Below are 12,205 nucleotides of genomic sequence, written 5' to 3'. Positions count from 1 at the left end.
AAGTGAACATCAAAATCCCTGTTAGTCGTTAGAACCACAATGCCAATTAAAACCACGATGAAATGCCATCATACGCCTATCGGAAAAGCAACAATTACGGGGACTGAGCATACCGAGTTCGGGGGAGATGCAGGGGAAGCGGGCCTCGTGTCTTCTTCTCGTGGGGATGTAGATGATGCAGAAGTCGCTTAGAAGTTAAACATACAATTACCACATGACCAGCCATCCCACGCCTAGGTATTTACCCCAGAGAGATAAAAGCACATGCCCACACTGAGACTCAGAGACCAATGTTCAAAGCTGCCCTATTCGTGACAGGTCCAAACTGGAAATAACCTAAGTGCACAACAGGTAAATGGGGGGTGTGGGGGGGAATTACAGCCTGTCCACACGATGGGATGCTACTTATGGAGAAGGACGAATTTACCGTTCACATATACAAGCTATTTACTGGATCTAGATCTGGGACAGACACAGGTGAGTGTCTCCACGGCCCAGCCTCCTGGTATGTAAATGAGAATAAGGACACCCAGATGCAGTGTGGGGGAAGGGCCGTGGGCTGTGGTGCGATGCCTGCACGTTCTCAAATCCTGATATGTTGACGAGTTTCGTATGAAGTTAAGGAAAAATAACAATCAAGTTCGGGGACATCGGTGCTCACGCAGGAACGTCACTCAGCGGCCTGGGTTCCGGAGCTCGACTGGCTCAGGCCCCCCAGCTCTCAGAGGGTCTTATTCCGGGCAACCCATGAGTCTGCTCCCTGCCACCCTGCCCAGATGGGGCTCTGCCTCATCTCATGACCACGTGCCCCTGTCCCCAGCAGAATGATGGCTCTCTGGGCTGCTGCCCTTGACCCCGTGGGAGCACACTGCCAGTTGTGTCTCCAGAACGAGGGTGAGAGTCGGCAGCGTCAGCGCGCATGTGCCCCGAGGAAGCACTTTTCAGGTTTTCCTTGTACGGGATCGTGTGACACCGCCCTTTGTCTGCTTTGCAGTGAGTAAGGGTCTGAAGGGACCTTCAGGGGCCCCCACAGGGCATGTCCTTGCCGCAGGCCCACAGCCCCGCCCGGCCCTCCCCAGGGCACTTCATTCCCTTCTTTCCTCGAAGGCTAGATGAGGGTGGCTTGCCAGCACAGGGCCCAGCGGGGAGGCAGCCTTACACATCCCTTTAGAGTCCCTGTGTCCCTAGCTGCGGAGGTGGAGGTGGGGGTGGGTCTAACAGGCCTCTTGGGAGTCAGGTCTAGAGACCCCAGAATTAAGGCTGCAAACCGCAGAGACATAGGGACAACCACTGACATCTCAGGGGTTTGCTCGGGGGGCACGGAGGAAGCGTGTTAAGAGAAGAGATGTAAAGCACTTCAGGCCTGCGGATATGGGATGCCCGCTCTCTTTGGGGGCCGCGGCTGCCCGTAAGGCCTCGGGCTCTGCCCTGGGGAGGGTTCACCCTAAGTGACTCTGGAGAGTAGAAGTTAATAAACTGAAAGGGAGCACAGCCTTGGGGGCACCGGGCCGGGGGACCAGGCTGAAGCCCCGGTCCACATCCCAGGCGCTAACACTTGACCTTGAGGGCAGCACAGGTACTGGGGAGACAGCTGCAGAAGCCACTACTTGTAATGCTCAAGCAGAGGGAGGAGCCAATAGCATCAGCAGAAAACTGTAATTACTTCCGAGGTGAAAAATAATGGATGCGGAGCCCCTCTAAATGGAGTCAGGGCCGCCATCCTAGGGGGACCGCCTCGTAAGTCTTATGCCTCAAACATGTGGAATGTTACAATGACAGAATAATCTTTGCATTGGGCCTAAAGCAACATTGTATCCCAAAGAACTGTTTGCAAAGATAACGAGAAAGTAGATATTATGACTACTCACTGATAACGAGTCTGAAAATTTGAAACATTGTTTAGAATTAACATCACAGTGTTATGTTATCGGCATCAATAGAAACACCTTCCTTCTGTGGGTATAATTGTCCCCTTCTCATCAATCTCTGGGCCTTTATCTCCTAATTGTTTGGGCTTCTGCCTGAGTGAGTGCTTCTGGAATACCTATTCTTATTGATCTCCAATAAACGCTTGGCGCCTCTCACTTTGAAAGGCTTTTTATTTTTAGCTTGACACCACCATGAGGACCCTGCTGAGAGAGCGGAGGGGCTTGTGAGCTTAGGGTCCCAGCATGACTCCGAGGCGGGGACAAAAAAAATCAATGGCCATTTTCTGTGCCTTGTGATTGTCCTGAGACTCATCTGATGCCACCCAGCAAGCGAGAGGACTGGGGAGGGGAAGTGGGGGCGGCAGAAACAATTCTAACTCCAGAGACTCAATTACTCATCAAGACTGACTCTGGAATTCCAAGTCTATGTCCCTGCTCCAAGTGCTCCTTCGCGTTTTCTGTGCAAACGCTTCAGGTTTTCAGCTGGCGGAAGCTGCCAGGTGTCCATGTTCACCGCCCCGTGTCTGAGCAGGCGCGTCTGTAACCTCGGGCGCACCCGCTGCATTTTAGGATAAATCTAAATCTAATCGTGGCTTCCACGATTCAGCTACGTGCATTGACTGGATTCCACGGGCAGAGAACAGTCCTGGAGGAGAAAGAGGACTGTAAAGGAAGAAGAAAACATTGTCTGTTCTTCGGGGGGGGCCACCTGACTGGGACGCAGGTGGTGGTGTGCGCCATGCACAGCGGTGCCTCGCTCAGAGGCTGGGGGTGTGGGCGGGCGGGATGGAGAAAGCTAAGCGAGCTGAGGCCACTTGCTGTGTCTCGAGGTGACCCCAGGGGTCGGGGGACAGGGCAGGAGGCAGAGACCGGGCTGTCCCTCCTGTGAAAGTTTATGAAACTCAGTGGTACCCAATGGGAGGGCCTGATTTTGTAACAGCGTGGAAAATAAATAACAAAAGCAAGCGAAATGAATTAACTAATTCCTTAAGGTCATGCAAAGTGAACGTCAATATGAATACAAGGTAAATTATAAATATAGAGCATGCAAAGCTAGGCGTCAAAAGGAAAAGCTGTAGTTGGGGTTTGCGACGTGCGGGAGAACCAGCCTTGCGTTAAAGGTGGAAGGGGGACAGTGCTCGCGTCACTGCTGGGAGACAGCCTTGCGTCATCATCATTGTGTTTCCTTCAAACACCACACAAACAAGAAAGCAAAGAAGTGAACGCACACACATGTATTCGCGTGACTAAGGTACGTGTAGAGGGTGGGACCTCTTCTGTCTTTTTTTTTTACCGAGCCATAATTCACATATCATGGGTATTTGAAGCCCTTCTTAGCCTGTAGTTAGACTGAGGACCTTCTTAGCCTATGAATGAGGTGGTAGGAAACACCAAAAATAATTTACAGACCGGATCGGGCTGGCTCGGGGAGCACAGCGGGAAGGACTCAGACAGGAGCAACTGGTCCCCTGACCGTCACGATGGCTAACGAAGTTTCCCCTACAGAGACGTTTGAAATTAAGATGAATTCTGATATTTCTGGCAGGGCATAGGTGTGGTCTTCCATGACAATAAGGTCACAACCGAGAATGTTAGGCCTGTGTGCGTATTTAGTTCGGCGTGTGTCAGTTCTCTGCGTGTGTCACGTCGGAACAACCAGAAGTAAGAAAACAAATAGTCATTCGCCGTTTGGGCCAGGGAAAAATGTCAATATTTCCTTAGACTCTGGTAAATAGCCAGATCGGCATCTGAGTGTATCCTGTTCGTCGTGATTGAGGAGCAACGCTCAATCAGCCGTCACCGTGAAACCAGACGGCGCAAACGGTGCCACGCCGGACACCGGCCCTCCCGCCAGCGGGTGAGAAGCGGCTGTTCCCGATCTCAAGGAAACGAGATGAACGACAATGATCAAACAAATCCCGGGGGTGCCCCTCTGCGAGGGCCTCGCCGCCCCGGTGCTGTGTCCGGCCTCTGCTCCCGCTCGGGATGCCGCTGGCCTCCTCGAAAAGTGAAGGGGTTCAGAACGTCCCCCCCACCCCCGCCCCAAGACGCGCTGCTCTGGCATGTGGATTATTTTGAGCTGAAGACAACTGAGATCTTGTGGGCCACACCGGAAACTTTAATTCTCTCCCTTAAAGAATTTAAATGCCCATAATAAGAGTTGTCATCAGAAATAAGTTTTTATGACCCATCCATTGGGCAGGGCAAGCTGCCCATCACTGACCCTCTCGTCATCCTGCAATAACCTTTCTCCCCGAGGCGCCTCGCCTCATCCTTAGCTCAGGACGCCCCAGCTACTTCTTAACTTTCTGTCTCTGAATGGCTTTTGTATGCAGGGTCTCTGACTCTCTCGTGTACGTGGGGCTCCCGTATGTACATCCGGAACTAAATTTGGTCATTTTCCCTTGTTAATCTGTTTCATGTCTATCCGATTATTAGACCAGCAGGAAGAACCTAGAAGGGTTAAAGAAACGTTTCTCCCTCCCCCACAGAAGAAAGACCCTTTGCTTAGCTGAGTGATCATATCTGCGTGTCCCCCTTTCTCCTGCTTTCTATGGAGGGGGCAAAACACAGCATGCAGATGGCAGCTGTGGGGGTATTTCGCAGATGGTGCCAACCTATCGACAAAAGCCTTTTGTTTTCAGGAACCCAGCCACCTGACAGGTGTGGATGGTCCAGCGGACTCGGCAATGTGCAAGCTGGTTACCATTCTCTGTGAAGTTCCTGGGGATCGGGAATAGGCACCATCTCAGGGGAGGGGAGTGCTCGGGGGGAGGCGGGGAGGCTCCAGCCAAGGGGTCGGCAGCTCTCCCGTGCTTCTCCCCTGAGCTGATCAGAAACCAAGGTCCTCTTCGTTTCACGTGTAAACACTGTTTCCAAAGTTTCTGTCTATTTAGATGGAAATACAAAAAAAGGTGTCGGCTCGCGTCGGGGGGACGAATGAGCCTTCCACGATTTGTCTTTCCCTCCTTACATCTGCGGTCTTCAGCCTTCCCCTCCCCTTCCTTTGCTGCAGCCTGCATCTCCGGAGTTGAAAGAATGTGAGCGTCCATTTAGCAAAAAAGTGCCAAACGCCCTCCCTCTTTGGTACAGATTCCGCTGGAAACAGCAAAACTTAGTACAAATAAAAAACACAACGTCCCAATCGAAGGGGAGTGGACCTAGAAGAGGGAGTCGGGAAGTATTGCCACAGGACTCAGGCTGCCCTGGCTTCTAGAAGAAATCTTTCCGGCTCCAAAACATCGGGGCCTATGCAACAAGGCAATCTTTGGAGCCTGGCGTAGACTTTTCATGCTCAGGTAAAGGGCATTTTTCACATGTTCATTCTAGTCAATGATGCTGCGTAGAACTTTCTGAAGAACGTGAGGTCTGTGCTTTATCGGGTTAACGTCCGGACTTCCACGCATCTTTGTTGTCGAGTGTAACTTCTAACCGGCTCCCAGCCAGCAGCTACACATTGGAAGGCTGTATGATGTTATGGCCTTAGCAATAAATTTCCACTGGAGAATTCGCACGTGCCATTAGGATCCAAGTTGAAGTGATATGTTAGCGTTGGGATGTTATCACTGCCCAAATGTGTTGGCCATTGTATAAGGCCTTTCACATACGAAGTTCTTTCATTGAGGTATTTTAATAATATTATATCCATTATGCCTCTCTAATAGCTTAGAGAGGCATTATCCTGTTTATACAACGTTACATGCATACATGCACGTACATATATATGAACGTACAAAATATGTGTTAATTGACCATTTATGTTATCAGAGAGGCTTCTGGTCAACCGTAGGCTATTAATGATTAGGTTTGGGAGGAGTCGAGGGTTATACATGGATTTTCAACACTGCATTGTTCAAGGGTCAACTGTATATTTAAATACTCACACACAGAGTGATTAAGACAGTTTGACAGAATGCTGGAGTGTTTACTTCTAATGGTAGGTTTTGTGGAGATTTTAGACTTTAAAAAATTATTGTATTAATTGATACATACATCATGTAGGTGTATCTTTTTTTGCAAAATTAAAGTTATTTTAAGAATTACTTGAAAAGAGCAACTAAGATTCAGCCTTCTTCACTTCTCAGAGATAAGACTATGATGGTGACAATCCTGTAGACACATTTTCAAGGGATCACACTGGGGAAGCAGGCACCACTCGCTCATTCATCTGTCCTGCAATTATTTGGAGGTTCATTCATCCCATCGTTCATGATGCATGCCTCCTATACGTCAGAAAAAATGTGATTTAGTTGGGGATGCTCAGTCAAAAATACAAAATCTCCAAATTAACGATTTTCTCTTCAAATATAATTCTTAAAACAATCGTGCAGTTGAGTGTAACTTCCAGGGCGAGGCTGTACTCGGAGTGGGCGGATCAAAGGCTCTTGTCGGCTGGACACCCGGCTGGGCACTCGTGTGAATGAGTGTGCATTTTTGGAGGGCATATGACTGTAAAAGAATGCTCTATTGTGAGTTTTGAAGTTTAGCTTTTATTTTAGTCCTGTATCTACGAATGGGTACATACTGTAAATTCTCTCTCTCTTCCTTTTGCTGGAAGGGACCGGAGGAACATACTGGACATAGGGTCTTTGACAGCTCTGGTCCAGGATAGAGTAATTAAATCTCATTCCTCTTACTCATGTGCAACGCAGGCACGTTTCCAGAGAAAAGAGGCATAGATTTGGTCAGACGGAAGGGGTTATGGATTCACTAGTTGGTTCACATAGGCGTTAAGAGAGAAGCATCCACTGTCACGCCCCGATTCATCTGTCAGCGCTGGACAACGCTTTCCGTCCCCGTGATGATGAGAGTGTACGCAGAACGTCCAGGCCAGTGGCCTGGAAGTCAGAGGTTCGTGCCGAGCCTCACAGGCTGCCGAGCCCGCGAGCGTCCCAAGTGTCTCTTTCTGGATCCGGTGTTCCCATGATACGCAATACGGGCCGTGCAGTGGCGAGGGCTGCTCAGGTTCAGGGCTGAGCGGCGATAGCACCTTCCAAACAAGGCAAGCGATCGCAGGGCGTGCGCTGCCAGGGCAGGTGTTGAGTTTCCATCCCGGAGGAAGAACGTACGGGATGCCGGGTGTCGTTTTCCCCTTGGCATCCTCCCGCTCCGGGGACCCGGGCAGTCAGTAACTCCTTGTCCCCTGAGCGGGCCTTTCCCTGGGGAGGGCGGGAACCGGCCCCACGTCGGGGTCGCACATGCGGGATGGATGCTACGCTGCACTCTACATCCTTCTGTGTTTCGCTCCTGCTCGCTGTTCGTACTGGTGATGCTGACTGGGCGCGGACTCCTGCCTGGATGAACCGGGCTGCACCGCCCGTCCACTGTGAGAAGGTGAACGCATGGATTTGGAGTTAGAAATGCCCCTGTTCGACTCGCAGCTTGTAACTGGCAGAGAGAGGAACTGGAGCACACCACTTAGAGTGTGTGAGGCGCCCTTTCCCCCAGGCTGTAACCTGGGGTACACAATGAACACCCGACACGATTGTTATGAAGGGTGAAGTTCGATATGCCGTAGATGGCCAGACTGACCTAAGAACCAGCGTGTGACGAGGAGCGTGCTCCCTCAGGTGTGGCTTGACTGACTGCTCAGCGAGCAGAACGCCCCTGAGGACCGCGGCGGGGCGAGATGCTGCCGCCTCTCCTGGTCCCCCGCTGCTAAGAAGTCTCCTCTCTGCCGCGGTGCGGGTGCTCACATTTTAGGCTCATCTCTCCTTGAAAACATTGTCTCGGTTGGGAGGCGACCTCGAGAAGCCACTGTATTTAAGTCCTGCCCATTTGCTAAGAGTTCGTAGAGGCTGTGGCATTGGTCCAAAAAGGGTAGTTGACTGGCCCGAGGTCGCACAGTTAGTTAGTATCACACTAATCCTGAAATGCGGCCGCGTGTGGGGCGCTGCTGCTAAGAACCTGCCAGTCGGACTCTGACTCCAGAAGATGAAATCGGCACACGATGGCCGAGCCCGCGGGTGGACAGAGGTCGCCCTGAAGAATACGGACGTCCGAACGTCCGGGACGCACGGGGGCCGCTAAGTTGCACGGGAAGCCCCCGGAAGCAGCAGGAGGTGCGCCCCCAAGCCTGAAGCCAGGGTGCCGGGGGCCAGACCCGGTCAGCTCCGCCTGGAGCGGGCCGTGTCCTGACTGGCAGGCCCGGGAGCCCCAGGATGCATGGCGGCCTGGGACCACGGCCATCCCACGGCCTTTGCCTCCGGATCGCCAGCGGCCTCCGGGTCCGTTTTTCTGGTTCTGATTCGGTGTGGGCCTTCCAGCAGAGCAACGACACCTCCTGTTGGATGTGACTGACACCTTGTCTCGATACTGGTGCAGCTCGTCACGACTTCGGGAGTCGGTATCTGGTTTCTACATTGCCTGCTTGTAGATTCGGTCCCCAGGAATCACTGATCACTGTCCTTACAGCCACCAGTGCCAGGCTCACATGCACACCGGGACTTCCACGTGAGGCCGATGGCAAGGTCCCAAACCGAGATGGCCCTGCAGTTAAAGCAGCTGGCGAGGCCACGTGCGACGCCCCCACCTCCTTCAACTGCTCCACGCTTCAGGAGGTCCCCACCGGCATGGGGACAGGCCCTGCAACCTGAAGCGAAGCGACATGTAACGGGTCCCGTTTTTCTGTAGGGGGCTCGTATAAACAGGAGGGAATGCCCACCGCGGCTCATCGGCGTCAGAACTGAGCAGCCTGGTTCCGGGACCTGCCGTGGCTGGTTCCAGTCTGGTCTTCTTTGCACCAGCGGGAAGGACCAGACGTGGCACCCTTCCACCTGTGCCCCACGAGCCCGGATGTGGGGCGCTTCCAGCAGCCGCCACCGCCGGGGGCCTCGGCTTCTCTCAGTGTGCCACCCGCGCGAGGGGATGGATGTTCACGAACCCTGAGCCCAGCTGCACACGACGCGTCCCCGATGCCTGAGCGATTGCGTAGGAGAGCTCGCTGGGTTTTTACAGCCGGAATGCTGCAGCCCGAGGAGGTAAGACATGAAGATAAAATTTAGAAGTGGCTTTAAACTGGCAGTTACAAAATAATCATGGGGATGTGAAGTCCAGCATAGGGAACGCCGTCAAAAACATTGAGATAACGGTGTGTGCCACCTGGTGGGGACTAGACTTTATTGGGGGGATGGCTTTACAAGTCACATAAATGTCTAACCACTACTTGGTATGCCTGAGACTAATATTCAATGTCAACTGTAATTGAAGAAACTTTTTAAAGGTCGAAAAAAATACAAAAGTGAATAAAAAAAGAAAAAAATTTAGAAGCGGCTGCTGCGTAGGACGGTGCAATAGTCGAGCTCATTGAGCCACGGATCACAGCCTATCGGGTGACACTGTGTCCCTGGACGAGAGCTCGTTCCTCCATGTAGCAGCCGCTGGGAAAAGTCACTTTGGAGTTTGCTCCGTCTTTACTGTGTCGAATAACCATTTTCTGTGAGAGCCTGAAGCTGGCAGCTGGGGGGACTTCGGTATCCAAGTTCCCACACATTACCTGCTGGGCGAGCTTCGCCAAGCGGGACAAAGAGCCTTTATCCATTCACCTGCGATACTTTCACTTTACCATTGTTCATTCTGGTGTCACCAACTTTCGGCAAAAAGCCAGGATTTCCTCATTGAATTAAAACTTAGTTTTACAAGGTTTCCCAAATGTATCAGATTTATAAAAAAATAAAACATATTGTCATCGAGCCACGAATATGAGCCCCGATTCCACCACAAAGGACACAGTCATTAAAAAATAAAGCAACAAATGAAGAGGAAGGAGAGAAGCAGAGACGGCTTTCGAAGTACTAATTCACTGTCGTGTCTGCTGTTGGTTTAAACCGTGTTCGCCTCAAGATGCCGCCTCTTTGCACAATTCCTTTAGGTCGGCTTTGGTTCATTGACTGTTTGTTAATTGCCGTCGTAGGTATTGGGTGCCTGCTATGTTCCAGAAGCTGCTCCCTCACAGAAGAGCCTCTCGTCCAGTGGAGAGTGTTCAGGGCTCACCTCTTTGGCATTCTTTACTGTTTTCAGAGAAAACGGTCCTCATTCGCCCAGTACACGCCCTGCCTGGTGCATGCCCACTGGTGGACGTGGACGTGGCATTCACCCCTCTCAGGGTTCCATCTGGAATAGCATCGCTGGACCTCGGAGCAGGCGTGCGTCCAGCTGCAGAAACTGCTGGCCGTGTTCCGAGGTGGCTCTACCCGGTTCCATTGCCACGGCAGAATCTGAGAGGTCTAATCGACCCACATGCTCGCCAGTACTTGGTATTGCTGGTCTTTGAAATTCTGTCCATTTCGATGTGTTTATAGAAGAATCTCACTGTGGTTTTAGTTATGCTTCCCTGGTGACTCAGGCTCATCATAATTGGGGGAGTGGGTATTCTGGCTTCTACATCTGGCTCTCGTGAATTTAGTTACTGTGAATCATTGTCCTTGATCAAATTGGTTCTGGGCTCACAGAAAAAGTGACTTTCTGCTTGAAATGCTGAGGATGAGCCCCCGAGCCGGGAAGACATTCCAAGGGCACGGCGAGCTGGAGGGGCTGCACCCAAAGGGCCGCACCCCTGTGGCCGTCACCCTTTACCCGTTCCAGGTAACGCGTGCCGGGCCGGCTGCAGGTCTGACCTCAGAGCTCCTTGCCTTTGCTGCCCCACTGTTAACACGTGGCCCCTAGACCGCGACCGGTAGATTTTGCCTTCGCTACCCTCCTCCCCGCCTCCTGCCACGTGACCCCCTCTTTCTACTGAAGCTTCGTGCATAGAATAAAAGCTGGAACGCGGCGAGGCCCGGAGGTGTTTTCTCCCCAGTTCTCAGTGTCCTTCACCTCGCTTGTCATTGGACAATGACGACACCTCACTCAGAGCCACACGCTCCTCCTTTGCTTCCATGAAACCGGGGTTTCCTGCTGTCCCCACCGCCTGACCGTTGCTCCATTCATGCCCTTTGCTGGGAGCTCTGGTCTGGCCAGTTCGCCCCACAGACACACGCCACCAGGCGGCCCGGCCGGGACCTTGGTTCTCACTCTCGGCGGACGACCCTGACTCCGTGCCCCCACTCGGATCCGGGGGGCCCGACACGCCCGTTGGGAGTGTAGAAGGTGGCTTCTCAGCGTGTCCCCTGTGCAGTACCGCTGGCTCGTGGCTCGGCCATGCTGCTGCGCGGTGGGGAAGATGCTTCAGGTGCGACTTCGTCAGGGCGGCCGGGTTGAAACCGGGTCTCGACACGGAGGCAGCTGTGGGCAGCTGGTCAGACTGAAACCGCACAGGTGAGCAAGTGCGGACCCCCGTCTCCCGGGTCTGAGGTTGAGGCTCGTGCGCTCTTTCTGGGCCCCGACCGAAGCTCAGAGCCCCGGAGACCTCGCACAGCTCCCGCGAGGTGTGGACCCCTCTCTGCTCCCCTGGACATCAGTCCCCTGTGGGCCGCGTCTCTGCCCAGGTGGCTGGATGCTGTTGCGGTTGCTTGTTCCTGATCTCAGCACCAGGCGGCCGCGTCTTCCCCTGGTGCAGGCTGATGCTGGGCTTCGGGCCTTGGGGGGGCCCCGGGCTCCCGGGCCCCCGAGTCCCGCCCAGTCCGACTCCATTCTTTCTGTTCTCATCCCTGCCCATGGACTTGTCCCTGCATGCTCTCCCCCCATGACCTTGACCCCTCGGGGATGTTCAGAGCGCGATGACCAAGGTAACCCTTTCCCCGGTCCAGCCCAGCCTCCGGCCCCCCTTGCTCTGGCTTCATCCCATCAGTGACCTCCCCGCAGGAGGAGGTCGATAAACAGGAGGACACTCAGCGAGACAGTGTCCAGGCCCCGCGGCTGACCGCCTGGCCCACGGACCAGTGAGTTTGGACCTCATTCTGGTGAGGGCAGGCAGCTCTGAAAACCTCAGAGCAAGGGAGTGACAGGATGGGGACCCGGTTTCAGAACTGATGGCAAAGCGCCCAGCACGGACCAAGCGAGGGGAGGCCGGGCCCTGCCTGTGGGGTCGAGAGACAAAACGGGCTGAGGCCGGTGGGAACGAGCATGGCCAAGATGCTGGCGAGTGAGGACGAGCTGCCCTTTTGTAAGCTTCGTGACCAGCCCCGAGAGCAGCAGAGAGGCATCGCGAAGGAATCTGGGTTTGGCTTCTAGGTGCCGACCTACAGATATGCTGGCTGTGTCTCGGCTGTGACATAAAAGCCATTTCTGCTCATGGAAATAGAAACGCTTTCTCACGCATACCCAGGTCCTGGCGGTTCAGTTGTGACATAATATATATGCTTCTCAAGGTTAGACTTGATTTAAAAAAAAATTACCTT

This window comes from Pteropus medius, unplaced genomic scaffold, assembly GCF_902729225.1.
Source record: "Pteropus medius unplaced genomic scaffold, Ma_sr-lr_union100, whole genome shotgun sequence".
In the NCBI taxonomy this organism is placed as follows: Eukaryota; Metazoa; Chordata; class Mammalia; order Chiroptera; family Pteropodidae; genus Pteropus; species Pteropus medius.
The sequence above is the reverse complement of the archived record's forward strand: the minus strand, read 5'-3'. Positions refer to the sequence as shown.